Here is a 27992-nt window from a genome sequence, read left to right as displayed (position 1 = left end):
CCAGTCATATACAGACATTCCTACACATTGTATTTATGTTGCACAGTGTGGGTAACAGTACTTAATACAACAGTACTATTAAGTGATAGCAAATCTACATTACCATATGATACCAGAGTAGACACATGCAGTCCAGCAGTTAGACCTTTATTGTCAGGCTATTATGCTTTTATTTACATACAAACTATATGAGACTCTTCCTGCCATATTCTCTGGTGTATGCAGTACTTGCCTCAAACAATATAGATTTTATACTGGCAATTACCTTACTAATGCTTTTAGATTTATTTCCTATGACAGTACATGCAAGAGTATTACTAACCTGCCTCGCATCGCAACCTCTGCAGGCGACATCCATGGGCCTCCTGGTTTGCGGCCTGCTCACTTGCCAATGTGAAGGACATAAGAGGAATATTTAGCCATATCTATCCATAATATACATGAGCTGGCAATTATTAAACACGTAGTGAAGTGATACTCACAGCTGAGACAACCCCTGCCATCCTAGCCTCTTGGATCCACTGATCCAAGAGATCCCCCTTATGCCGCTTCAGGTCGGCATAGTGATGCCTGACCTGCTCACCAGTTTGGGGTATGCCAGTGGCACTGGTGAGGTCAAGGGTGAGATGGTCCCAGGCTTCTGCTTTATATTGGGAACCCTGGTACTGGCCCTGCAGCATTCTCTGCTCATGGTCTTTGACAAGGAGTCCTGCCATGACTCTGGACTCCTGGATGCCCCAGTGCTGTGCCTGAAAGTATACTCCCTCTCCCCTTTCTGCCATGGTGCCTGCAAGAGGAAGCTACAACCAGTTATGAGATGTATTCCTGCCTGTTGGATTTAAGTAGGGCCGAATTCCTACACTTTGCTGTGATTGGCCGGTTTTGAAAAGACTAAGCCATGGGCAAACCTGCTTACCTAAGGTTGGCATTGTTTAAAGGGGTATACCACTGGGCAAATTGAGTTAGCTGGGCTACACATTGCTTACACCAACTAAGCTAGCCTGTGCAATGCTTAGCATTGCTTAATATTTACTTAGCATTATATTTGCTTTTTGGCATTGATTTATTATTCATTACATCTTATATATATGTCTGGTATCCATGATTTATGTGTCCTTACACTGCATAGGGTCCTTGTGTGGAATAGGGGACTTCAACACTCTATTACAATTGCACCTCACATCTGGGCTTACTTCTGTACTTCAGTTCACATATTTATGTTATGTAGTAGGTTATAGAACATATGACTGTATACTGATTCCTTTCACATGTTCAGTTTGATTTTACTATCGTGAGGATTTATTGGTGATACCTCATTCTTATGTACTGCTGTGATGGCTTGGTGGTTAACTGCTGTGACTATAGTGTATAGGGTCCTGGGTTCAAGACCTGCAAGGCTGTATAATTTGTTGCTGGGCAGAACAAGGGCCATTGGATACAGAGTGATTAAGGCACTTATAAGCGCGTTTGCATGAGGGTAAGCACTGCTAACCTCCGGTTAATGTTGCTTACAGAGAGTTAGCTTCAATATTGCTTAACCTGTGTGACATTGCTTACCCCCATGCAAATGGGCTTAAACCCACTTACATATGCTTACTCCCACTTACTACTGCTTAATAGTGCTTACACTTGCTTACTAGTGCTTAGTCCTGCTTACCACTGCACTAATTTAGACAGTAATGTATAATGATTCTTGGGAAGGTGTGGGATTTGGAAGCTGTATGGAGTTATCATTCATTACACATTTTATCTTCCATTTGTATACCTGATTCCTGTGTACATATACTGTATGGGGCATATGTGATTATCTGTGGACTTTGCAACATTATGACACTGACACCTCACATCTGTATTTAATGCCATACTCCAGTTCACAAATATATGTTATTTAGTAGGTTATGTGACTAAAAATAATGGTCATAATGTGATTTGATATGGAAAATGGAATATGCTACAGTGGGACTTGAATCGGGAATGACTGCTTGTAAGGCAACTGCTCTGCCTACTACACTATTGCCATACTGCATTTGCTTATATCTTCTTTTTTATCCTCTTCTGCCATTTAATCTGCATTAACCGTAGCTAAGCGATGGGAAAACATGTGCACCTATGGTTACATTTAATCTGTTTCATAAAAAAAACTAAAAGGATCTTTATATTGCTTGTGTTTACTATTGTTCTTGCACACATGGGGGGATGTTGCTGGGGGTATGTGAACACCTATGAGCGGTCTTGCTCATTCTTTTGGGCTTTCTGCTGTTCTTTATTGCAGGGGTATGTATATTCTGGGAGCTCTGCTCTCAGACATGCACCCTGCACTCTTACACGCTCCATGTAAGATTAGGAGCTCGGGCAGTGTGCCTTCATTAATATGCATGGCACTCCCATCCTGCTCCTAAATGGCTGCTTCCATGCAGGACTAAACTAGTCCTGCACGGAAGATTAGTAACTCCAGGGGGAAATCTTTTATTATAAGATAGGAAAGGATACCTTTACATAACCAGTAAGAAGTTGATTAAGATGACAGCCCATGAACATATTTGGTTATCAAGTGCCCATATCCCAGTTTTAGATATGAGAAAAAAGTTTAGAAAGAACTAGTCTCAGTAAAGATCTGAATGGTATAATGCTGATAGCCATCACTGACTCTTGTAAGGGTTCTTTTTTGTCTGTAGGGAGGGTTAAGACTGTGAGCTGTAGTTCATGTGGAACAAGGTTTGATTCCCTTAGCTCTCACTGCCTACTATGTGACATTGAGCAAGTCAGTTAACTAGACATTGCTCCCAGGTCACCCCTAGAAATGGACTGTGTGGTCCTACCTTGTTAACAGATGAGTTAAGTGATCGTTGATATCACGTGTTTGTTTTTGTCTGAGATCCGCAAGATGTAAAGTATTATCATTGCTATTATTTAGTTTCATTTGTTCATGACTGGATATTAGGATATCCACAGAAATGTATGCCCTCTGTGGGTTGGACAAAGCAATCTGAGTCTGAAAGTGTCTGATGATCCACATTTAAATATTCAGTGATATCGCTTGTCAGGGATGGTGTGTCTTGAGTGGGATCCGTGAAAATGACTATTACTGTACATACCTTCAGATTCAATTCACAACAAACATGCACATTTTCATTTCTTCTGACATTGGGCAAATAAACAATACATAGAAGTACAAATTTTTTAATATCAAAACTAAAACTACTATATATTTATCACTGAAAGTAAGGTTTTGCAGTATTTGAAATGTTACTATAGAAAAAAGAAAAAAATGAAATTATAAGTGGGAACTACAACTTGGCACTCAAAAATTCAGCATGTACTGTTCTACACTGTCATATATGAAAGCTCAACTTAACCAGAGTTCATAACTAAATACTGGAATTTATTGTCCAAATAATTTTACTAGAAAATGTCAAACTGATTCAGAGATACAACACTATATTGATAGGCTCCAGCAATTGACCTGCATGGCAATTAGAATGTTCCATGCTGACTTACTGAATTATAAATAGTTACCATTAGGTGTGAATACAGGACTTCTGCTAAGAGTGATGGAATATAGTATATATATATATGTATATATATATATATATATATATATATATATATATATATATATATATATATATATCTTTATTTTGATGCCCTTATATCATAAATAAATGTTAATACATATTTCTTCAGGAAACTTGTACACATCTCAAACACCATGGTTTGAAGCAGCCAAAGTAGTGTAATCAAATTTAGTGTCAATTTGCAAATAAATAATTCAGAATAAAACTGCAGTTTTAAGTGTCTTTCGAACTGGAGCTTCTAAGGATGATTTACCAAGAATTGTGAAAAAGGCTTGAAATATTGCTGTTAGATAACAGTATTCACAATCATTTTACTCAGAAGCATAGCTGGCTCAACTAGTGCCTTAACCCTTTAACTCTTCAAGTGAAAAACAACACTTTAGTGCAATAAGCTGATCACTACATTGTTAGACCCACAATCCCACTTCCACTGAAGAGGGGAAAAAGTATTTACTGTAGTGATTGGCTTATTATAGTTAGATTCATAACCCATACCAGCTCTTCCACTGAAGAGCAAAAAAAAAAAAAAAAACATTTTACTGTAATAAAAAAACATACTTTACAGCAATAAGTGATCACTAAATTGTAGTGATCAGCTTATTACAGTTAGACCCATACACACCCGCAGCTCTTCCACTGATTGTAGTGATCAGCACACACACCCGCAGATCTTCCATTGAAGATAAAAAAAAATTACTGTATTAAGCTGATCATTTTATTATAGTCAGATCCACGTCCCCTGAAGTAGTTCCTTCTACTGACACATCAACCAGGTAGCCAGATGCACAGCACGCATCTTTCCTTAATGTTCCAGATATTCAGGTACCATTCCTGTGCCCTGCCTTCAACCCTCCTTTCACACATTGTATTAAAAAAAATCATTTCTGCTTTTAAATTGCAGCAAACTGTTTGCTACAAATGCAGCAGACAGTTGCTATAGTTTCTAACTTGCCTGCACAGAGCACTGCAGTGTTCAGGTTTTAGTTAAAAAAAAGCCATTTAAAATTTTTTTTTTTTTTTTGCTTTTCAACTGGAGGCAAACTGCTTGCTACAATGTAGGAAGCAGTTGCTACAGTTTAGACCACATATAGGTTCATACATTCATAGGATCATACTAGGCTATCTGCCCTAGGGCATTTATAAGCCTAGCCAGAATGTGTTTGGCTTTCGCCACCTATTTTAAATTAATTTTGCTATGCCCTTTTTCGAGGTTAGTATACTGTGCCTCTGTCTAACAGTGACACAGAAGTGATAGCTGGGGTAAACCTACGATCTCCCATCCACTCATCAAGATTCCTCTTGAAGAGAGTCAATGTGGGACTCTGCCTAACCTGGACTGGGATTTTATTCCAGAGTGAAGAGAGCCTCTGGGTTATGAATCTGTCCCTTCAGCATTTACTATTTATTTCAGTGCTGAGGTTCAAGTCTCTCGAGCGCGTAGCTCAATGGGATTTGGATTTTCTGAGGTACAGCATGTCCATTAATTCCGGGTTGGACATGGCTTTATACGTCAGGCACAGATCACCTCTGAGCAGGCGGTATGCCACTGAGTAGAGCTGGAGTTTCTTTAACCGAGCAGCATATGGCATCTGTTTGAGCCCTTTGATCCTCTTGGTGAGGTACTTTTGGGGTCTTTCCAGTTGCTGCAGGTGTCTGGTAAGGTACATCCAAATGGGGCATTGTACTAAATTATGGGCCTGATGAGGGATGAGTAAAGAGGCACGATGACCTCACCTGATCTAGATGTGAATCCCTTCATGATTAGGTGGGCTATATAGAGCTCTACATTGCTCAGGCTTGATCAGAAATGCAATATGGGCTTTTAAAAGCCAGCATTGAATTAAAGAGAGATCCACCTAAGCTCATCATAACCCCCAACACTTTCAACACTTTGCGCCCAGGGCATTTGCCATTCTTGCCATGCCCTAGGTATGCTATTGACTTTACACTCATTATACAATGTGGTGCATTATGCACATTTTTTAAAAGGGAACACACGACAGTTTGATCAGGATGCAGAATGCTGCTCGTCTAGAATATACCTTTAAGAAGCTGTCATTACATTGATAGTTAAAATCATATATATTTTGCATGGGAAAGTAGTTTTTATTTGTAAAATGTCATGGCTAAAATGTCATGGTTTGAAGGAGACAAACTTGAGGATCCAGTTCAGCAGTGAGATGCAATTAAAACAAGTCCACCAAATTGACACATTTTATTAACAAAACAGTCAAATACAAAATAACGCTTTCAATACCAAATCTTTTTCAGTGCCTGCAAAACTAAATAACACAGCAGTTAAATACGTTCCTTGATGAATCAATTATATAAATTAATGCTCATTATCTAATGAAACACACTCAAAAGCAACATATTAAAGTAAAATTCAGCTGTACATCATAAACATGCACATTCAACAAACACATATACATAATAACCCTCTACTTCTGCACATAAAGACATTGTGCATGGTATGTCCTCAACACCTCCTTACTCATCACACAGTAGTGTATGCCACTTTTTATTAGTAACATATTCAATTCATTTTTTACATGGTCAGCAGTGGAAACAAACAGTTTCACTGTACTGATAAATTTAGTGGATATCAGCAGCAGAATGGCTGTTGATGATGATGATGATGATAATGATGATAATAATGATAACGATAATGATAATGATAACTTAGTCATATTTATTAGCCAGCCTAAAGACAGTGGCACATGATCCCCTAATGGCAGGATACACGCCCACAACATGTTAGTAACAAATTTAAGCACATGCTGGCATTAAACTCACACTTATATAGGGAAAAAACAAGAACATCTACACCAGTATCTCCTAATACAGATGAACACTTTCAGGATGATGGCAGACTTTCAGAAATAACAGTCTACAGTGACACCTTCACAAAGGGTTGCCAAGTGCAGGAATTTGTCACATCTACCCTGAGACACATGTAAAGCACTGACTGCCCAGCAACGTGTGCTGTGACATTGTTAGGGCCCTGAACATTGGCACAGTCAGCTGGAAATGGTCAGAGTACACCAAAGTATAGGTAAGGATCTCTAGCACTACATGGAAAAGCCAGAGAATATGAATAATGCCATGATCACACTGACACATAGTGTGGTGGCACACCAAGCATCCATGGCTACTTACTTTCATGTACTATTTAGGACTTAGCAATAAAATATGTAAAAAAATGGATACACTTAGGTCACTTGTCAGTTGTATTCATTTCATTCCTATAATGGCATCAGTTAAAACTTCATGGAAATGCATAAAGAAACCTGTCCATCGACACATAAGATTGCAGTGATTGTAATCCTTTACTGCTGCATACATTACCATTGCTACCAGTGGCAATTAGCTACAACTGAAAAGTAGTAATACACAAGTCATCAGAGAAACACTAAAAAAATAACAAAGATTAAAGTGAGTATCCTGACATGTGAACAAACACTGCTGCTGCTTCATCCTCTGTACTGTACAAATAATATATTTTTTCTCTCTCAAGACACCAATTATTGTGTGTGACAAAATTAAAAAAATCTGATGTGCAGTACCCATACCTCTGAACTTTACAGATTTTCACAGAATGTCCAGATTTTGGTCTCATATTTTTGGTCTGTTTTTCATATTCTTGTGGCTTTCTGGCAAATGTTGTAAATTATTACAGATTGTAGTTAGAAAATAATGACAGACATTTGAGTTTCAGACATCATATCCTTCAGAAAATCTATGCTAATGCAAAACCTGTTATTCTATCAACTTTCTAAGTCTGTAAGAGCAATATTTAAAAATTGTCCCTATTTTTGGGCCTTTGTCCCACTTTTATTTATGGTTTTGTCCAGATCTGTTGCTCCAAGACATTGAGAGGTATGGCAGTACCTTAACGGACATAACTAGGTTGAAATATGTAATAGGTAATATATAAATATAGTATTAAAATTTACTTCATGGTATTTTTTTATTGAGACAAGGCTTTATAAAATATGTATAAACAATGATATTATTTTGTAATGCACATGTATAAATTTATGGGTTAGTCTCCTTGTAGGTTATGTGGGCATGACTGGTTGCCTTGGTGGGAGTCAAACACTGCACTTTCTGTTTTTGAGGTGGGCACCTCAACCATTATGCTATTATTCCTTCTACTGGGATGTTTATTTTTTGTAACCTTAAACGTTAAATATATATTGATGATGAATACCCATATACATTTTATATTTTTATACTTTTATTTTTATAAGGGTATAAATATTAGTTTAAGTAGGAAAGTTTTAATGAAGTAACATGCTAAAATGTGTTTTAATGCATGTATTTTAGTATTGTTATACATTGTATTTATTTGGTATGCAGATTAAAGGGAAAAATATGTTGGGCCACTTTAAATGCTGTTAGAAGGGGTGGGTGTATACCAATATATTGATGGGTGTTATTTATTAAATTCATTCATTTGATTTTATACATTTGTATCTGATGACGTCTGCAGAGGCAGACAAAAGTGCTTACATTACAAATTTTGATGTTTGCATTTAATAAATAAATTGCTTTTGGATGGGTTGGTTTGTTCCAGAGTTTTCTTAGTCTGCAGAGTGGTGGGACCATCGTACATCACATAGTGGTTCACAATGGTGGGATCATCACTCGTCACATATTGGTTGGCGGTGGTGGGATCATCACATGCTCACATATTGCTGAACAGAGGTATGGATATTAAATGAACTCCTGTAGTCTGTAAGCAGTTTTCACTTAAAAAGGTATACACCCAAGCAGCCACAAAGTAGACATTCAGAGTTTCATATCACAATAGTTTTATTTATTTAGTTTTTGTAAGCTTAGTTAGTCAGCAAAACCGTCAAATGTCAGCAGAGGATTATGGCAAGCTGACAAGGAATCAGTTGGCTGAGATGTGCCAAGCCAAAGGACTGGTGCATGACAACCTGACTAAAGGGGAAATGATTGCAGCCTTGTTCATAGCTGCAGCACAGACAAGGAAGACAGCTAGTCTGGCATTAGAGATGTACAACTCTCAGAACAGGACAGTTCAACTTGTCCTCAGAGGACTTAAAAATCTGGCTGGTGTTAAAGAGACTTCAACTGGAGGCCAAACATTTGGAACTAGACTCATCAGAGAGACTTAGGCATTTAAAGACTGAAAAACAGGAGAAGCAGCTTCAACATGAGAGGGAGATGCCGACTCTTCACCAGGGTCATGGAGGTAATGGGGAAGGGAATAACCGAACCCCAAAAGTAATAAAGGTAATTAATTTCTGCCACAATTTACAGAGGGGGATAATTTTGATAGTTTTATTCATACAACTGAAAGGGTATATACACAGTATAGTGTTGACCAAGAGCTTTGGATATGGTTCTTTACCCCCTTACTCCATGGTAAAGCTGTAACTGCTGTTTCTATATTGTTTGATAATGACTGCTTAAATTCTGCTACAGTTAAATATATTTATTGAAATGTTTTAAGTTAACACCTGAAGCTTACAAAAAAGTTTTGTGAACATAGACGCAAGGCAGATGAATGTGTATGTGATTATATTGCTGAACTAGACAGTTATTTTCATAGGTGGATGCGTGGGTGTCAGGTCACCACTTTTCAAGGGCTGGCAGAGCATCTTGTGAGGTAACAAGCCCTTAGCACTTTGCCTGAGGAAATGATAATCTGGTTGGCAGACAGGGAATGCAACTCTGCAGATGAACTGGGGAAAAAGGGGATCTTGACTTAGCAAGCAGGGCATCACTGCACAGGAAAGGGATACCCAGTGCTGCATAAGGATATAAGAGAACCCACGGTGAGAAGCCTAAACCACCACAACAGAGTCCTCCAGTCACAGGGGAAGTCACTAGTTCAGGTACACAGCCAGGTTAAATGTTTTAAATTTAACCAGTGGGGCCATGTAGCATATATATGTCCACGGAGGCAAGTTGGTGAACAAAAAGTGGGGGAGCCAGAAAGTGGGAATAACAGAATGTTAGTGGTAAGTTGTCTGGAGAAAACAGGGGTATCAAACTACCACCAGAGTTTGTATCCTATCTTAGTTGATGAAAAATGAGCCACTGCCAGGAGATACACAGTCTCTGATATAACCATTGTGAAGCCTGCAGTGGCTAAAGTGGAGCAGTGCTTGCTTAGGCAGTCCATTCCCTTCAGAGCTTTAGAAGGGATCCCTTTCCAAATGCCTTTGGCCAAGGTTCACCTTGACTGGGAGGGTGGAAAAGGAAGCAAGCAAGTAGGTGTGTTTGAGGATATTCCTGCAGATGTCTTAATAGGGAATGATTTTGATAATGCAGTACAGTGTGCACATGCAGTGACATGCAGTCAGGCTTAGAGACAGGCATGTGAGTCTGGTAGCCTGGGGGAGATCCAGACAAACCACAACCCTGAAGTCAGGACTGGTGATGTGGCTAATTCAGGGAGGGAGCTACCCTGTAGCAATGAGCCTGAAGATGAGCCACAGCTGCTGGTAGGTACTGATGCTCCCTTGGACAGGGTGACTGCAAGAGCAGAGGTGAGTGGTAGCACCCAGGCTGACAGTAAGGCACCACTGTCAGAAGATAGCAGACTTCCTGTGGAAGGGGAGCTGGGAAAAGTCACAAAGATATAGTAGAAACAGGCTCAGCTCCCAGACCCAACATTACAAGGTTTGAGGGAGGTAGCTAGACAGACACCTGATTCTCAAGAAAAAGGGAGTCTGTATACTGGAACAAAGAGTTACTGTATAGAGAGTGGACCCCTGAGAGAGGCCTAGAAGGTGAGGTAATACAGCAATTAGTAGTGGCCAGATCCTACTGTCTGGCACTTCTAGCCATAGCCCATGACATTCCTTTTGCAGGTCATATGGGCATGAAGCAAATCAAGAGATGTATTATGCAGAACTTTTTTGGCCCGGGATTGCCATGGATGTAACAGGGTACTGGCATGACTTGTGTGCAGTGCCAATAAGTAGGCAAGGCAGAAGACAAGGTCAAAGGTCCCTTGATGCCTTTGTCTGTGATTGAGGAGCCTTTTCAGATGGTAGATATGGATATTGTGGGACCTCTGAGTACCCATAGTTCCACAAGGAAGAAGTATATCCTAGTTGTAGTAGATTATGCTACTAGATTCCCTGAGGCAATGGCTCTGTCATCCATTGAGGCAGAGAAGGTGGCAAATGCTTTGCTAAGATTTTCAGCAGGGTAGGTTTCCCAAAAGGAATAATAACTGACAAAGGTGCCAGTTTCATGTCAGATCTGGTGGCTTGTCTGTGGGAGCACTGTGGGGTGAAGCACCTAAAGACAACCCCCTAGCATCTCCATACTAATGGTTTTGTGAAGAGGTTAAAATCTACACTAAAGGCCATGCTACAGGCATTTGCAGACCAGTTTAAGAGAGAGTGGGAGAAATAATTGCCCCAGCTGCTGTTTGGTTATACAAAGGTATCTCAGAAATCCACAGGTTTTTCACCCTTTGAGTTGATGTATGGGCACAGGGTGAGGGTACCTCTAGATTTGATTCATGTGAGTGGGAGGGTGAATGTGAATCCTTCAAGGAGTCTGTTGTGGCACATGTTCTAAACTTCAAGACAAGGCTTAGGGAGCTCATGGGCTTGGACCAGGAAATCCTAACAGGAGCCCAACAGCAGAAAAAGGTCTTGTATGATAGAAATGCTTGAGCCCGAGAGTATGCTGTGGGACAGCAGGTGATGGTGTTAATTTCTGTTAGACGCAATAAGTTGCAGGCAGCATGGGAGGGAACCTTCAAAGTGGTAAGGAAGGTCAGTGATGTTAACTACATGGTAGAACTGCTAGGAAGGAGGCAGGGGCACAGATTGTACCATGTTAACATGATAAAGCCTTGCCATGATATGGAGGCCCTTGTGCTGAGTATTTTCAGTGGATGGCAAGAGAAGTCTGAGGAGGATCTGGTGACTGATCTCCTCAATGAGGCTTAGACTGACACCTCAGTGGAAGGGATAGCAATGTACTAGCAGCTATCCCCTACCCAGATTTGAGAAATCTGAGCAGTGTTAGAAGAGTTTGGGGACATGTTCACTGGGAAACTGGAATGCACCCACCTGGTGCAGCACCATATGGATACAGGGCCTCAAAGACCTATTAAGCAGGCCCCTTATAGGGTACCTGAGAGAGTCAAACAGACTCTGACGGCTGAGATACAGGAAATGTTGAAACTGAGAGTAAATCAGGAGTCCAGCAGTCCCTGGACCTCACCAGTGGTGCTGATACCAAAAAAGGATGGCAGTGCCAGGTCCTGTGAGGACTACAGAAGACTAAATAGTCACACAGAGTCAGATGCCTACCCCATGCCTAGGACAGATGAAGCCTTAGAGAAGCTGGGTGGGGCTAAGTATCTGACAAATACTGATCTGACCAAGGGCTACAGGCAGGTGCCCTTGACTCCAGATTCTATAGAGAGGTCAGCTTTTGTGACTCCTTTCAGCTTGTATGAGTTCACAAAGATGCCCTTTGGGATGAAAAATGCCCCAGTGACGTTCCAGAGGCTGCTAGATCTTTTCCTAGCAGGAGCAGGAGATTATGCCCATGCTTACCTGGATGATATTGCCATCTACAGCCATTCCTGGCAAAAGCACCTTCAGCATGTCAGGGAGGTGTTGGGCAGACTGCAAAGGGCTGGGTTGACCATTAAGCCCAGTAAGTGTTAGGTGGGTGTGGCAGAGGTCTCCTACCTGGGACATAGAGTGGGGGGGGTAGTGAGATCAGGCCAGAACCTGCCAAAGTGGAAGCCATTCAGACATGGCCTGCCCCTGTTACCAAAAAAGCAGGAGATGGCATTCCTAGGGATAGTGGGGTAATATAGAACGCTTGTTCCCAATTATAGTACAATAGCTGCCCCTTCACAGACCTGATAAGGAGAACAGGCCAGATAAGGTAGTGTGGACCCCAGTATGTGAACAGGCATTCTAGAAGCTTAAAGGAACTTTGGGAGAACCCCCTGTGTTAGCCAGTCCAAACTGCAGCAAAGAATTTGTTGTGCAGGTAGATGCTTCAAACCATGGGGTGGGGGCTGTACTTAGCCAGATTTACTCAGAGGAAGAAAAGCACCCAGTGGTATATCTCAGCTGTAGACTCTAACCCAGGCAGGAGTGTTCTGCAGCTGTAGAAAAATAATGTCTAGACAGAGTATAGGCACTGCAGAAACTTCAACCATATCTGTATGGAATGAAATGCATTGTAGTTACAGACCAAACTCTCTTAACATGGCTTCATAGAGTCAGCCAATAAAATGCTAAGTTATTAAGGTGGAGCTTAGGATTCCAAGTATATGGCATGACAGTACAACACTGTAGTGGGGTCAGCAGTGCGAATGCAGATGGGCTCTCAAGACAGGGAATAGAGTAACATATTACCAAACATGCTTATTCTTCTCAAGCCACATTTCTCATGGGTCACTTGAAAAACTAGCTTGAATCTTCAAATGGGGGAGAGGTGTGACAATAGGAGGCACTGCCAGATATGCCAGGAGAAGTAGGGCAGTAGATATATGACTTGGGCCAACACAACTACCTGGAATTGTATAAATAATTATATGTCATTTGTATATCAAATGACATATAATTATTTATAAAATTCTAGGTAGCTGTGTTGGTACAAGTCATATCAACTGCCTTCTTTACAGGTTGGGCATCAGGCTGGCAACTTGGCACCGTAAAAATCAACTACCAGTCATTAGCAGACCGGAGTTCCACTGTGGCGACCCCTAACCAGGATAATCCGAAAGACATACATATACATATGTCATTTGTATATCAAACTGATTTGTACAAACACTTATGCTGAAAACATATTTGTGAAGTTTGCTTGTGTTAAAATGCATCAACAGTGCACCCTGCTGGAATGAAAAGAAATGTACATGTATTATTGCAATTTAATTAAATGTGGATACTGGGACAGCAAGGGTTAACCAGCTTTTTTATTTTAAGAAAAATAAGAGAAATGTAAATAAACTGTTAAACCATTAAAATGCCAACACCCCACGGTGCTGAATAGGACAATAGACATTAGGTATGGAAGAAGCCTTTTTTCATTAGCTCAGTAAAAAGGGGGGAAGCCCCAGGCAGTGCCATTAACATTTAAGATGTGTATTGTAGCTATCTATGCTAAATTCCTGTTTCAGCTTCAAAGGGGGTTACTGTAAGAACCTAGAGTCAGGTTACCTGATGACGTTATTCTACAAGCCTTCTTGGATATTATATTTTACAGGGAGTAATCTCTTAGGAAGGAGTATTCTGTTTTTTGGAACCTGACTATAAAGATTGCTCACATATATCATTGTGCCTTGCTCTTTCAATTAAGTTATTAGGGAATAGTACTTCTCCTAGATTCAGTCAGGGAAAGATAGTAAAGCTTAGTTTAGATATTGTTTTTCTTTATTTGTCTGAGTCTGTCCATCAGGGCTGTTTTCAATATTCCCTGTGATTTGAAGTCTGTGGTTTACTTTAAATATATATTTAGTCTTTTCTTGTTCTTTTATTATTTATTATTAAATATATTTAAAACTATTATTGTGGCTGGTCCTTGTAGAAAGTACTTAACCTTTGAGAGTGTTTATATTTATTTGGTGACACTGTGTGGGCCACTGCAGAAGACCTAGCCATCTCCATTTGTATTAGTATTAATATTACACAGTATAATTAGACACTCTTTGTTAAGGGCATTAGAGTAGCTGATTGTGGGGTATCTGGTGGCAGTGCTAACTTCCTTATACTCTAGGCAGAAGGGGCAAACCAGGTGTGTGTGTGTGTGTGTGTGTGTGTGTGTGTGTGTGTGTGTGTGTGTGTGTGTGTGTGTGTGTGTGTGTGTGTGTGTGTGTGTGTGTGTGTGTGTGTGTGTGTGTGTGTGTGTGTGTGTGGGTGCGTGTGCGTGTGTGTGTGTGTGTGTGTGTGTGTGTGTGTGTGTGTGTGTGTGTGTGTGTGTGTGTGAAAAATCAAATCTCTCAGTGTATATGTGTCAGCTACTTAGAGCAAGGACACCAGGCACTGGGCTGACAGAGAGGGTGCTGGATGTCTTGGCTTGGACACTCAGCTGAGGGCCTAAACCTACAACTGTACCAGTGGGGAGTCTTACTGGGGACCTGGAGGGAGACAAATGTAGAGGAATCCAGGCCCTGTGCTGAGTGTGTTCCCTGTGTGTCTTATGGGAAATCAAACACATATGAATAATAAACCTCTACTTCTGCACATAATGGCAATCAAGGCAGTGTGCATGGTAAGTGTCCTGCACACCTCTATACTAATAACACAGTAGTATATATCACTTTTTTATTATGTATTCAATTTATTTTATATGGTCAGCTGTGGAAACAAATAGTTCCACTGTACCAATACATTTGGTGGATATCAACAGCAGAATGGCTGTTGGTGATAATGGTAATGATAATGATAACGATAATGATAACGATAATGATAATGATAACTTGATAATATAATAATAATATAATGTAATAATAATGATAACCTGAGGAAAGTGGCACATAATCCTCTAATGGCAGGATATCACATCCACAACATGTTAGTAACAAATACAAGCACTTGTTGGCAGTACTCACATTTGTACAAAGAAAAAACACATGCACTTTTACACCAGTATCTTCAAACACAGATGAACATTTTCAGGATGATAGCAGACTTTCAGAAATAATAGAGTCTACAGTGACACTGTCACAAAGAGTTGCCAAGTGCAGGAATTTGTCACTTCTACACCAGGAAGCATGTAAACCATTGACTGCCCAGCAGCAAGTGTGCTGTGACATTGTTAGGTCTCTGAGCATTGCCACAGAGAGTCAGCTGGAAATAGTCAGAGTCCTCCAAGGTGTAGGCAAGGATTTCTGGCACTACAGGGAAAAGATAGAGTACTGATAATGCCTCGATCACACTGATGCATAGTGTGGTGGCAATCTAAGCATCCATGGCTGCTTACTTTCATGCATGGTTTAGGACTTTAGCAGTAAAATAGGTAAAAAATAATCAAAGGGCACACTCAGGACACTTTTCAGTTGTATGCATTTCATTCCTATAATGGCATCACTTAAAACTTAATGTAAATGTGCAAAGAAACCTGTGCATCAACACATAGAATTGCAGTGATTGTAATCCTTTACTGCTGCATACATTACCATTGCTACCAGTGGCAATTAGCTACAACTGAAAAGTAGTAATGCACAAGTCATCAGAGAAACACTAAAACAAATATTAAAGATTAAAGTGAGCATCCTGACATGTGAACAAATGCTGCTGCTACTTCATCCTCTCTACTGTACAATGATTTTTTTCTCTCTCTGAAGACACCAATTATTGTGTGTGACAAAAATGAAAAAAAGTCTGATGTGCAGTACCTTAACAGACACAAGTAGGCTGAAATATATAATAGTTACGCTTGAGGAAAATGTGGTGTAGAGCAATGTTATTCATTTTTATTCAATTGCAAGGTATAAACTCATGTTAAATATTAAATACTAAAATAACACTTTTTATTTAATGTACCACTTCATGAGTATCTGTACCTATTTAAAAAAAAAAAAAAAAAAAAAAAAATATATATATATATATATATATATATATATATATATATATAAAACAATGAGAGGAAATGTCTGATTAAAATTAACAGCAGAACATGCACCAAACAACATAGCCCACATATACCACTGTATGCATAAATCATACTGTATGTTTTCTTACAAGAAAGGAAACACTAACCTGAAAGTCATGGTTCATAACTCTGGACTAGATGCCACCTCATTACCTGCACATCCATATGCCATGCATGAACCTGCCATATGGACTCCTTTACCACTGCAGCCTGATGGTCATCATTACCAGGAGGAGTTGGAGTAGAGGGTGGCCTCCACTCTTCTGACTTGGGAATTGCTGGTGATGGCATATTATCCCTGTTATTCTAAGTGCCTTTGTTCTGATTTAAGCACGTGGGCTCCAAACCAGTAATTTTACATTAGGAAGGTTTGTGGTCTATACACCTGTGGCAAGACAGGATAGACTACACCCTTCTGAGCTGGGAATTGCTGGTTGAAGGCTTATTGTGTCTGTTATTCTAAAAGTGTCTTAGATCTGGTTTAAGCACTTGGGCATAAACCAATTATTTTACATAAAAATGCTTGTGGGCTACACTCTTGTGGAAAGAGAGGGTCCACCCTTCTGAATTGGGAATTGCTGGTAAAGGCTTATTGTGCCTGTCATTCTAAGTGTATTTGTTCTGGTTTAAGCACTTTGGTTCCAAACCAGTTATTTTACATTAGGAAGATTTGCAGTCTATACTCTTGTGGAAGGAGAGAGCAGCCTCCTCCCTTCTAAGCTGGGAATTGCTGGTGAAGGCTTATTGTGCCTGTTATTCTAAGTGTCTTTGTTCTGGTCTGTGGTCTGCACTCTTGTCTTGTCTATTCAGATTTTTTTATCTACTAGAGCATTTAGTTTGCTCATACCTGAGCATTGCTCATCAAGTTGCTTGTCTTATTGACTTGTTCAATAGTTAAGTGTTCCTCACTCCTCTTTAGTACAGTGGATATAAAAAGTGTACACACCCCTGTTAAAATGGCAGGTTTATGTGATATGAAAAAACGAGTCCACAATAAATTATTTCAAAACTTTTACCACCTTTAATGTGACCTATAACCTGCACAATTCAATTGAAAACAAACAAATCTGTTAGGGGAAAAATATAAAAAAATAAAAAACATACAATAAGCTGGTTGCATAAGTGTGCACACCCTTAAACTGATACTTTGCTGAAGCACCTTTTGATTTAATTACAGCATTCAGTCTTCCCGGGTACACACCTGCCATCAATTAAGGAGACTCTAATTAACCCCGAATAATGTTTAGCTGTCCTAGTAGTATTTTCCTGACATTTACTCAGTTTTCTGCTACAGTAAAAGCCATGGTTCACAGAGACCCTACAAAGCATCAAATGGACCTCTTTGTTGAAAGGTATCAGTCAGGAGAAGGGTACAAAAAATGTCCACAGTATTGGATATACCACAGAAGACAGTCATCAAAAAGTGGAGAAAATATGGGACAACAGTGACATTGCAAAGAACTGGATTCCCCATCAAAATTGATGAAAAGACAAGACAAAAACTGGTCAAGGAGGCTGCCAAGAGACCTACAGCAGCACTGAAGGAGCTGCAGGAATTTCTGGCAAGTACTGGTTGTGTACTACATGTGAGAACAATCTCCCGTATTCTCCAGATGTCTGGACTATGGGGCAGGGTTGCAAGTTGGAAGCCTTTTCTTACACAGAAGAACTTCCAGACCCTGCTAAAATTTGCAAAACAATACATCAAGACTCCCAAAAAGAAGACTGAATGCTGTAATTAAATCAAAAGGTGCTTCAGCAAAGTATTAGTTTAAAGGTGTGTACACTTATGTAACCAGCTTATTGCTCGTTTTTTTATTTTTTATATTTTTTCCCATAACCAATTTGTTTGTTTTTCAATTGAATTGTACAGGTTATAGGTCACATTAAAGGAGGGAAAAGTTTTGAAATGATTTATTGTTCATAGGTAGGTACTAGGGTATTGGCCCTAGGGCCTATATAAGCCTAGCCAAAAAGGAACCCTGGCTTTCGCCACCCAAAAAAATATTTTACTGTGCCCCTGTCGAGCAGAGCCCCAGAGGTTATCCTAAGGGTGAATTTCCCATTTCTCATCCAATCATCAAGACTTTTCTTGAAGATTACTAATGAGGAGCTTCAGCATCTGAAGAAGCTCTAATGAGGAGCTTTGTTTGATATAGATAGCTAGTTTGTTTCAGAGTTTGGGAAGTCTCTAGGGCAAGAATCTATCCCTCCAGCATGTTCTGTTTATTATGGTGACAAGGTTTAGGTCCCTAGAGCGTGTAGCTTGGAGGGATTGGGATTTTTTTAAGTGGAGCATGTCCAACAGCTCTGGGTTTGACATAGCTTTGTATGTTAGGTAGAGATCACCACTGACAAGGCGATATGTGATGGAGTAAAGCTGGAGTTTTTTGAGGCAGTCTGCATAGGGCATCTGTTTGAGGCCAGTAATCCTCTTTGCGAGGTATTTCTGTGGCCTTTCCAATTGTTGTAGATGTCTTGTGAGGTACATACCAAAAGGGGCATTGTACTCAATAATGGGTCTAATGACTGATGAGTAGAGGGGAACAAGGACATCTTTTTTCCTGGATGAGAAACCTTTTGTGATGAGGTGTGCCACATAGAAGGAGTTCCTGATGACTGTGGCAATGTGATTATCAAAGGAGAGACTACTGTCCACATGTGTCCCAAGGTCTCTTATCACACTTTCAGTGTTAAGTAGACTACCACCTATGTGGTAACACATGGGTACAGAGTTTTTACCAAAGGGGATGACAACGTACTTTTTGGCATTGAGCTTGAGGCCATGACTTTGATACCAGGCATCTGTCTCAGTGAGGCCCTTTTGTAGGATGTCCACATCGTTAGGAGTTTCAGTTATGGCTCTTAGTTTGCAGTCATCTGCAAACTTCATTAGCCAAAAATCTTCTGTGTTAGCCTGTACTTCAGAAAAGTAGATACCAAACAGGAGAGGACCCAGGACTGAACCCTGTGGTACTCCACTTGTCAGTGGTCTGAAGTCAGATTTGGAGTCTGCTACTTTCACAGTGTGGGTTCTGTCAGTGAGCCAGTTGGCAACCCATCTTGTGACACAGGGATTTATACCTAGTTTAGTGAGTTTTTCTATAATTCCAGAGTTGGGTATGGTGGCAAAAGCCTTGGCGAGATCCAGATAGGTTGTGTGAACCACCTTACCCTTGTCTACAGTATTGGTGACTGCTTAAAAGAAGTCTATCAGGTTTAGGAGACATGATCTGCCTTTTACAGACCCAAACAGGGTGGGGTCCAGAGTTTGGAAATTACCAATGTCTTTGTTTATAAGTTCCATGATGATACGTTCCATGGCCTTGCAGACCAGGCTCGTTAGGCTAATGGGGCAGTAGTTCCCAGGGTCCACTGTGACTTCCCCTTTGTGGAGTGGGATAACCGTCGCTGTGTGCCATTCAGTGGGTACAAAGCCTGAAGTGAGGCTATGATTGAACATGGTGCTTAGGTGGGGTGCCAGTTCATTCTGTAGTTCATGTAGAACGCAGCCTGGGATGTTGTCAGGTCCCATGGATGCTGTGTTCTTAGCTTTGGAGAGTGTATTTTTTACCTGTGCAGCCATGATTACAGGAACTTTGCATTCTTCCGGTAGGGGGTGAGAGAGGGGTAAAGTTAGCACTGAACCTATCTGCCAGGATGTTGGCAATATCAGTTGGTTCTGTATATTTAGTGCCATTGTGCTGTAACTCAGAGCAGATCTGAGTGTTGCCATTGAGATTCTTGACATAGCTATAGAATGCTTTGTGGTTGTCTTTAGATTCAGTGGTGATTTTGTTTTCATAACTAGCTTTGGAGGATTTTATGAGGGATCTCAGCTTCTTACTGAGGCTGACCAGGGAGTTCCTCCAATCATGGGATTTTACTTTTTTGCAACAGTTTCTTTCTTCTGTTGTAGAGTTTGTTTATGGCAGGGGACCACCAGATTGGCTTCCTTTTTTTGGAGGATAGCATCTTGGTTCTATTAGGGATAACATGATCCATGCACTTGTGTAAGTGCTTCTAAAGTGCATTTGTGTGGGATTCAGCAGTTGTACCTCTATTGTCCATCTGCATGGGTGTAGTGAAGTTTGCCACTTCTGTCTTAAGATGCGTGAAGTTGGTTTTGGATAAATTGTTTATGGTGGTTTTCCTAATGGGGGTGGGGGTGGGATGTGGATGTCTAGGGTGAATAGCTTGTGGTCGGATCTGACCAACAAGGAATTGACCTCTGGTGTGGAACACTGGTCACCCATGTTGGTAACGACCAGGTCTAGGATATTGCTGCCTATGGTGGGAGTGTGGATAAGTTGATCCAAGGTGTTGGAATTTATGAATTCCAGAAAACATTGAGCAAAAGAGTTGGTACATGAGCAGTTTCCCCAGTTAATGGTGGGGTAGTTGAAATCACCTATTATGAGGGTGTTGGGTTGTACCCTAATATTTTCCAGTGTATCAAGAAATGAGCATTGGGAATCCTGGAGCATGGTGGGGGATCTCTAGCAAGTTAAAATTTGGAGTGTGGTCTTGCCCAGAGTTAGTTGCACTTGGATAATCTCGGATGCATTATGCTGAGCAACTAGCCTGGAGGTGTGGATATCCTTAATGAATATGGACACAACTCCACCTTTAGTGTCTCGGTCCAGGTTAGGTGGCCGAAAGGTGTGGCATGAATTATAGCCTGGTAATGCAGGGGTACTCTCTGGAGCCTTGAACCAGGTCTCTGTCACTACATAGATGTTGATGTTCTCCATTTTAAGGAGTGCCTTGAGTGAATGCATTTTGAGGTTTAGACTTCTAGCATTGAGTAGCATTACCCTCAGATTTTGCTTGCTTGTACCTGTTACGTTGGTGAATTTGTTATTTGAAACTTGCCTAAAAAAGGCACTATAGGGGTGGCAAGAGCCTTAGCCAGTATCCAGAATCCCAACTGTGACAGGCAAGGCATCGTGGTCTGTTGATCATGTCACCCCAAGCAGATAGATACTGGATCCCCTTAGAATGACACCAGAAGCTTAGACAATTGTTGAAGTCAATCATTTTGTCCTTGTACTGTGGTATCATTCTGGGTGATGGCAGGATGCTACTCAGGGCTAGGATCATACCTGCCTGGGCTACAAGATTGGAGAGATCCTCCATGTCTCTTTTCATGTAGTCCAGGGAGGTACGTCTCAGGTCATTCACACCAACATGGACAATATTTGTATTTGTTGTGGAGTGACCTGAGTGCATGTGTTATGTGGCAGATCCCGGCACCTTTCAGGCAGCTGACAGTAACTTTCTCCTTGTTTAGCCTGGTGAGTGGAACGTTAGTGTGCCTGACTATAGAATCACCCATGACTAGAGTGTTGGGTACGTTGTTAAGCCTTATGGGCTGCGGTTGAGTGGCACACTGAGTTTGTGGGCTATGTGTCATTTGGGTTGTGTTGGGGGGTGGAGGTTGCTTGCGTTTCTGCTTTGGAGGGCTCTGTTGCTTGAGCAGATTTTTATTGAGAGTCTCTGTGAATGTAGGTGTGTGTTTTGTGTTTCTATGTGTCTGTTTTTGTGGTGTAGATTTTGAGGGACTATGTGATGAGTGTGGTGTGGTACAAGTGTTTACCATCTCCTCTTGACTGTCTAGTCCAGTCTTGGGTGAAGAGAGCTTTGCTTCCAGTTTGGCGAAATATGTGCATCACTCACAGGTTGTAGTGTTGGGTGGTAGGAGGAGAGGATTGTCTGTGTACATAAAGCAATTGCTGCATTGCCCCAAGATGCCCAGATTCATCAGGTAGACACGAGAAAACACCAGGAGCTGACCCTTAGACATGCCTGGATAGGTGTTTATTTATTAAGTACTAAAAACTGTTTTCCTCTAGACAAATGAGGAAAGTTGAATGCTGTAGTAATTTGTTGCTTATTTAGTGCTTACAATGAGTTATGAGCAAGTGCTGAGCTCAAAGAAACAGATTTGAGTGCTAAAACTAAAAAACTGGCTAGTTTTAAGGGAAAATTTAAAAAGCAGACTTTATGGTGCCGGGAATAGTTTAACCCTAATTAAGAGGTGATGCATAATGTGTATTTATATATATATATATATATATATATATATATATATATATATATATATATATATATAACAGTAGCAAATGAGCAAAATGATTTAAACAAATTAATCAATTAACCAATAAAAAGCTAAAAACTGAGCCCCGTTCCAGCAGTCTTCAATCAGACAAGTTCTAACTGCACACTCCTGCCACTAGGGTTCAGGGGAACCTTATCCAAAAAAGATGGTCTGGATTAGTGTTCAAGTTATACAACCAAAGCTAGATTCAGCAGGTCTGAATTTAGTCTATGCTACAGCAAACAAGGCATACCAATTTCAGAAAGAAACAGTGCAAATGAGCAGGCACAATAAGCCTTTAACCAGAAACTCCCAGCTCAGAAGGGCAACATCTACCCACTCCTCCGACAAGAGTGAAGACCACACCTTCTTAATGTAAAATAACTGGCCCGAAGCCCAAGTGCTTAAACCAGAGCTAATGCACTTTTAGAATAACAGACACTAAGCATTCAATCAGCAAGTCCCAACTTATAAGGATGTCAGCTACCTGTCCTGCCACAACAGTGCAGATCACAATCCTTCTTAATGTAAAACAACTAGTCTGGAGCCCAAGTGCTTAAACCAAAAGGCTTAGAATAACAGTTACAATTTAATCAGTCTACTAACAAGCAGTAATAAATGCAGCAGAATAAATGCAATTAAGTACTTTTAAGAACAAGCAGCAAAAACAAAATAAAGTAATAAAGTAGGAGTAAACACAAATACAGTAAAAGCAGATTAATAAGGTGCAATTTTTTATATAACAATAGAAAACAAGCAAACTGATTTAAACAAATTACCCAATTAACCAATAAAAAAACTCAAAACGGAGCCCTGTTCCAGCAGTCTTCAATCAGACAAGTTGTAACTGCACACTTCTGCCACTAGCATGCAGGGGAGCCTTCTCCAAAAAAGATGGCCTAGATTAGTGCTCACGTTATACAAACAAAGCTAGATTCAGGATGTCTGAATCTAGTCTATGCTACAGCAAACAAGACACACCAATTTCAGAAAGAAACCATTCAAACAAGCAGGCACAATAAGCATTTAACCATAAATTCCCAGCTCAGTAGGGCAGAATCTAGCCTCTCCTCCCACAAGAGTGCAGACCACAAACCTTCTTAATGAAAAATAACTGGCCTGAAGCCCAAATGCTTTAACCAGAACTAATACACTTTTAGAATAACAGACACTGAGCCTTCAATCAGCAATTCCCAACTTAGAAAGATGTAAGTTACCTGTCCTGCCACAACAGTGCAGACCACAAACCTTCTTAATGTAAAACAACTGGTCTGGAGCCCATGTGCTTAAACCAAAAGGCTTAGAATAACAGTTACAATTTAATCAGGCTACTACCAAGCAGTAATAAATGGAGGAGAATAAATACAATTGAGTACTTTTAAGAAGATGCAAAAGCAAAATAATGTGCAATTTTTTTTAATTTATTTTTAAAGTAAAGTGCAAGGAGAGAGGAAGAAGGAGCAGAAGAAAAATTCAAGGTTAAGAACCTAAGTGGGTTGGCCTTCTCAAATCTTTTCTCTGTATTAAGTAGAGTGCACACCAGACTGGGAGGGGTGTCCCAGATCAAATTTACAGTAGGGGAGGGCAACTGCAAAGCCACCAACTATAACAACACCACAAGAATAGGGTGGGGGAGGGGGAAAAAGTTTCAGGACAGATGAGAAACAGAAAGCAATGCCAGAAAATATATAAAACAATTCAGGCAGGCAAAATTAAGACAATGCAGAACTCTGAAAGGTTACAATGCCAAGAAATATACTTATCAATCAGCGATATATTTCCAGATTGTTTGAGAATCACACACCAGCCAGACACCGGGAGTTTCCAGCAGTGTATGCAGGAATTTACAAACAGAAACTATTTTTAAATCAGCAAGCCTTGAAGCAATCAGATAACACAAAAGTTGTTAGCCCAGTTTTATAAACTCCACCTCAGAAATAGGGGGTAAGTAGTTTCAGGACAGATGAGAAACAGAAAACAATGCCAGAAAATATATAAAACAATTCAGTCAGACACCAGGAGTTTCCAGCATTGTGGTCTTATTTTTTCATATCACAAAAACCTGGGATTTTGACGGAGGGGTGTACACTTTTTATATCCATTGTAGATCAGTGGCCATGGATATGCACTTCCCAACTCTCTCTTTGGCCAGTCTGGTTGAGATGGGTATTCTGGGACATTGTAGCAATTGCATTATGCACACTGACAACACACGTATTCTTAATAATGTATTTGAGGGGCTTAAATACACTTTAACTCTGAAGCAAAACTGTTTCATATAAGCAAAACTAATCCTATGGAAGTTGTCAGTGATACTGGCATCACGCTTGCTGCACAGGATAAAGACCCTACCCATAAAAGTTCTTATGCTGAGGGACTTAGAGGGAATTTTTCCAAAGCACTAAGACCTCCTGCACAGTACAGTCAAAGAAGGGGTCCACAGCCATCATGTAAACAATCCATTAAATGCCACTGACAGCTACACATAGTAACACTGTATCTAATACCTCCACTGCTAAGCCCTTAAGGCAAACCAACACACAGCCAAATTTCCTGGTCATCAGGGATTCTATAGTGAGGCACACCGATGTCCTCCTCACCAGACTGAGTAAAGAGAGAGTAACAGTTAACTACCTTTACAAGGCTAGGATCTGTCAAGTCACACAGATACTCTGGCCATTAAACCACAGGTGCCAGTATGACTCTATCATAGCCCATACTGGTGTTAATGACATGAGACATACCTCCCTTGACTATATGAACTGAGATATGATCGAGCTCACTGATTGTGTCTCAAGCAGGTATGAACCTAGCACTGAGCAGCGTACTATCTTCTCCAAGTATGATGCCACATTACCAACATAAAATGATGGATTTTAACAATTTGCCTAGCTTTGGTGTCAGTCCAGGGGGGTACAATATTTGACGGCTTGGGAGGACATGGTTGACAGATCATGCTACTTTGCCAGGGATGGTCTGCAATAATCCCCTCTAGGCTTTTGGATATTGACAAAGACCTTTTCCACCCTCACAGTACCTTTTTAGGCAATGCCAAACTGATAAACCTACCAACCTAACTGAGCCTATGAAGGAATATCTGAAGGTGAAACTGTTCAATGCTAGAAGTCTTAACAAGAAACTCCACTCCCTGCAAGCCTTCCTATCCCTGGAGAGTATAATGGAGACATGGTTTAAAGTCACTGAGACTACCCCAGCAATGCAAGGTTACAATGCCTTTCACACCTTTAGACCAGCTGTTGCAAAGGAGAGAACTAAAGTTGGAGGAGTGTCAGTCTATATTAAAAACAACCTCACATCCAGACTAGTTAAAGTGTATGACCCACTGCAACACATACATGTGCAACTCACCATAAACAGGGTGTCATACCATATCCTTGCAACATATAGGTCCCCTTCCATGTCCCAGGAAACCCATACTACCTACCTCAATGTAATAGAGTCCCTCATTGTTCAACCCAATATGATATTTATGGGGGATCTCAACTACCTCTGTATAGATTGGGAATCCACTTCTAATACACAAGCCCAGTGATTCCTAAACTTTGTTAACTCCAAAATCCTGGAACAGTTGGTCCATTCTCCTACCAGGGGTACAAACAGTCTTGACCTTGTACTCACGAACATGAGGGGCCAATGTTCCTCACCCGGTGTAATATCTTCACCCATCAGATCTGACCATAAGGCAGTATTACTTGAAATAAAAATTAAATCCAGGGATCCAGCGAAACAAAAAAAAAACTTTAGGAACTATTCCAAGGCTAACCTTTCTCTAGTAAGCAGCCCCTTGGTTAAGTTTCAAGCACCTCCAAACTCAGTAAATACCATAGAATACAAAGAGCCATTTACACAATCTATGTACAGCCATATTGATAACTGTATAGAGTGAGTTGTACCCACTGGTATTAAGAATAAGACAAACTCAAAAGACAAGCCACCCTGGTGGAATCACAATATCAATCGATTATACAAAAAAGACAAAAAATCTTGGCCAAGCATAAGAGGAACAAAGACATACATACTAAAAGCCCACTGGCCAATCTAAACAGGCAGCTAAGAGGGTTATTTAATACTTCAAAGGCTAACTTTGATGAAAAAAAATACCTTCTCGGGCAAAGGGCACCCACAAAGCTTTCTACAGCTATGTCAGTCACTTCAGAGGAAATACACAAATATCCACAAAACTTATTGTAAATGGCATCACCCACACTGAATCAGAGGCCATTGCCAACCTTTTAGCTGACAAGTTCAGCTCAAATTTCAACCCGCACTCCCCCCCCCACTTGATAGTTCAAAGGGAATACCACATAACACAGTTCCTCCAATCCTTACTAGAGAACAGGTCATTTATGCACTTTCCAAGGCCAAAGATTTTGCATTGATGGGCCTCAATAACATCCCAGGATGTTTAATAAATTGCATGAAACATGACCTCTCTGGTCCACATGAATCAATTTTCAAATGGAGCCTTCAGTCAGTGTTTGTACCCAAGGATGGAAGAGGGCTACAGTCATTCCTCTGTACAAAGGAGGGCCAACCACTGATCCAGCTAACTACAGGTCCATAAGTCTTACCAGCCTCATATGTAAGGCCATGGAAAGAATCATCATGGACATGATAAATGAGAACATAGGTAACCTGCAAAAGCTGGACCCATCACAGCTCAGTTTTGTTAAAGAAAAGTCATGCCTATTAAAACTGGTGGACTTTTTTTGAGAAGAATTGGATGAAGGTAAGACTGTGCACACAAGTTACCTCAGCCTGGCCAAGGCTTTTGATGCAATACCCCACTCAAACATTGTAGACAAGCTCACTAATTTAGGTATAAACCCTTTTATCACTCACTGGATAGCCAGCTGGCTCAGTGATAGGACCCAGGAGGTCAAAGGATGCAAGGCCACTTCATCCAAGAGGCTAGTCAGTAGAGCTAATACTAGGCCTGCTCCTTTTTGGCATCTATTTCTCAGAAATGGAAGCAAAGTCTGACTAGGTTTGCAGAAGATTGCAGTCTGGAGGTTACCATAGACTCCCCTGCAGACACTAGCATTCTTCAAGAAGGTCTATGACTAACAAATGGTGCCAAAGCCATGATCTTAAACTCAGTGCTGAGAAACACATAATTGTACCCTTTGGAAAATCAGCCACCCTGGCTAATTATCATGTTGATAATACACCCCTTACAGTCAACCCGGTGGTCAGGGATCTGGGTACGCATGTAGGCAGCAGTAGCCTTACTTTCGACCACCACATAGCCACAGAGGTGAGGAAGTCCTTTTATGTTGTGCAACTTATAAGTAAGGGTATGGCATATAGGTCCAAAGAGGTCATTATCCCACTGTACTCCACTCTTATCAGACCAATCATAGAGTACAATGCTCCCTTTGATATGTACCTGACTAGACATATACAGCAACTAGAGATACCTCAAAGGTTCATTACAAAAGAATACAAGGTGTAACAAACCTGCCTTATAAAGAGGCCCTTAAAGCTATTTCCCTCTACTCAGTCCCACTGTATTCCACCCTTATTAGACCAATTACAGAATACAGTGCTCCCTCTTATATGTACCTGACCAGGCATATGCAGCAACCAGAGTGACCTCAAAGGTTACTTACAAAAAGAATACAAGGCATAGATTGCTAAGGGCTGATCTATGCCTGGCTTACAAGGCATCC

This window comes from Protopterus annectens, chromosome 2.part1 (genome assembly GCF_019279795.1).
Source record: "Protopterus annectens isolate FY-2018-M chromosome 2.part1, PAN1.0, whole genome shotgun sequence".
NCBI lineage: Eukaryota > Metazoa > Chordata > Ceratodontiformes > Protopteridae > Protopterus > Protopterus annectens.
The sequence above is the reverse complement of the archived record's forward strand: the minus strand, read 5'-3'. Positions refer to the sequence as shown.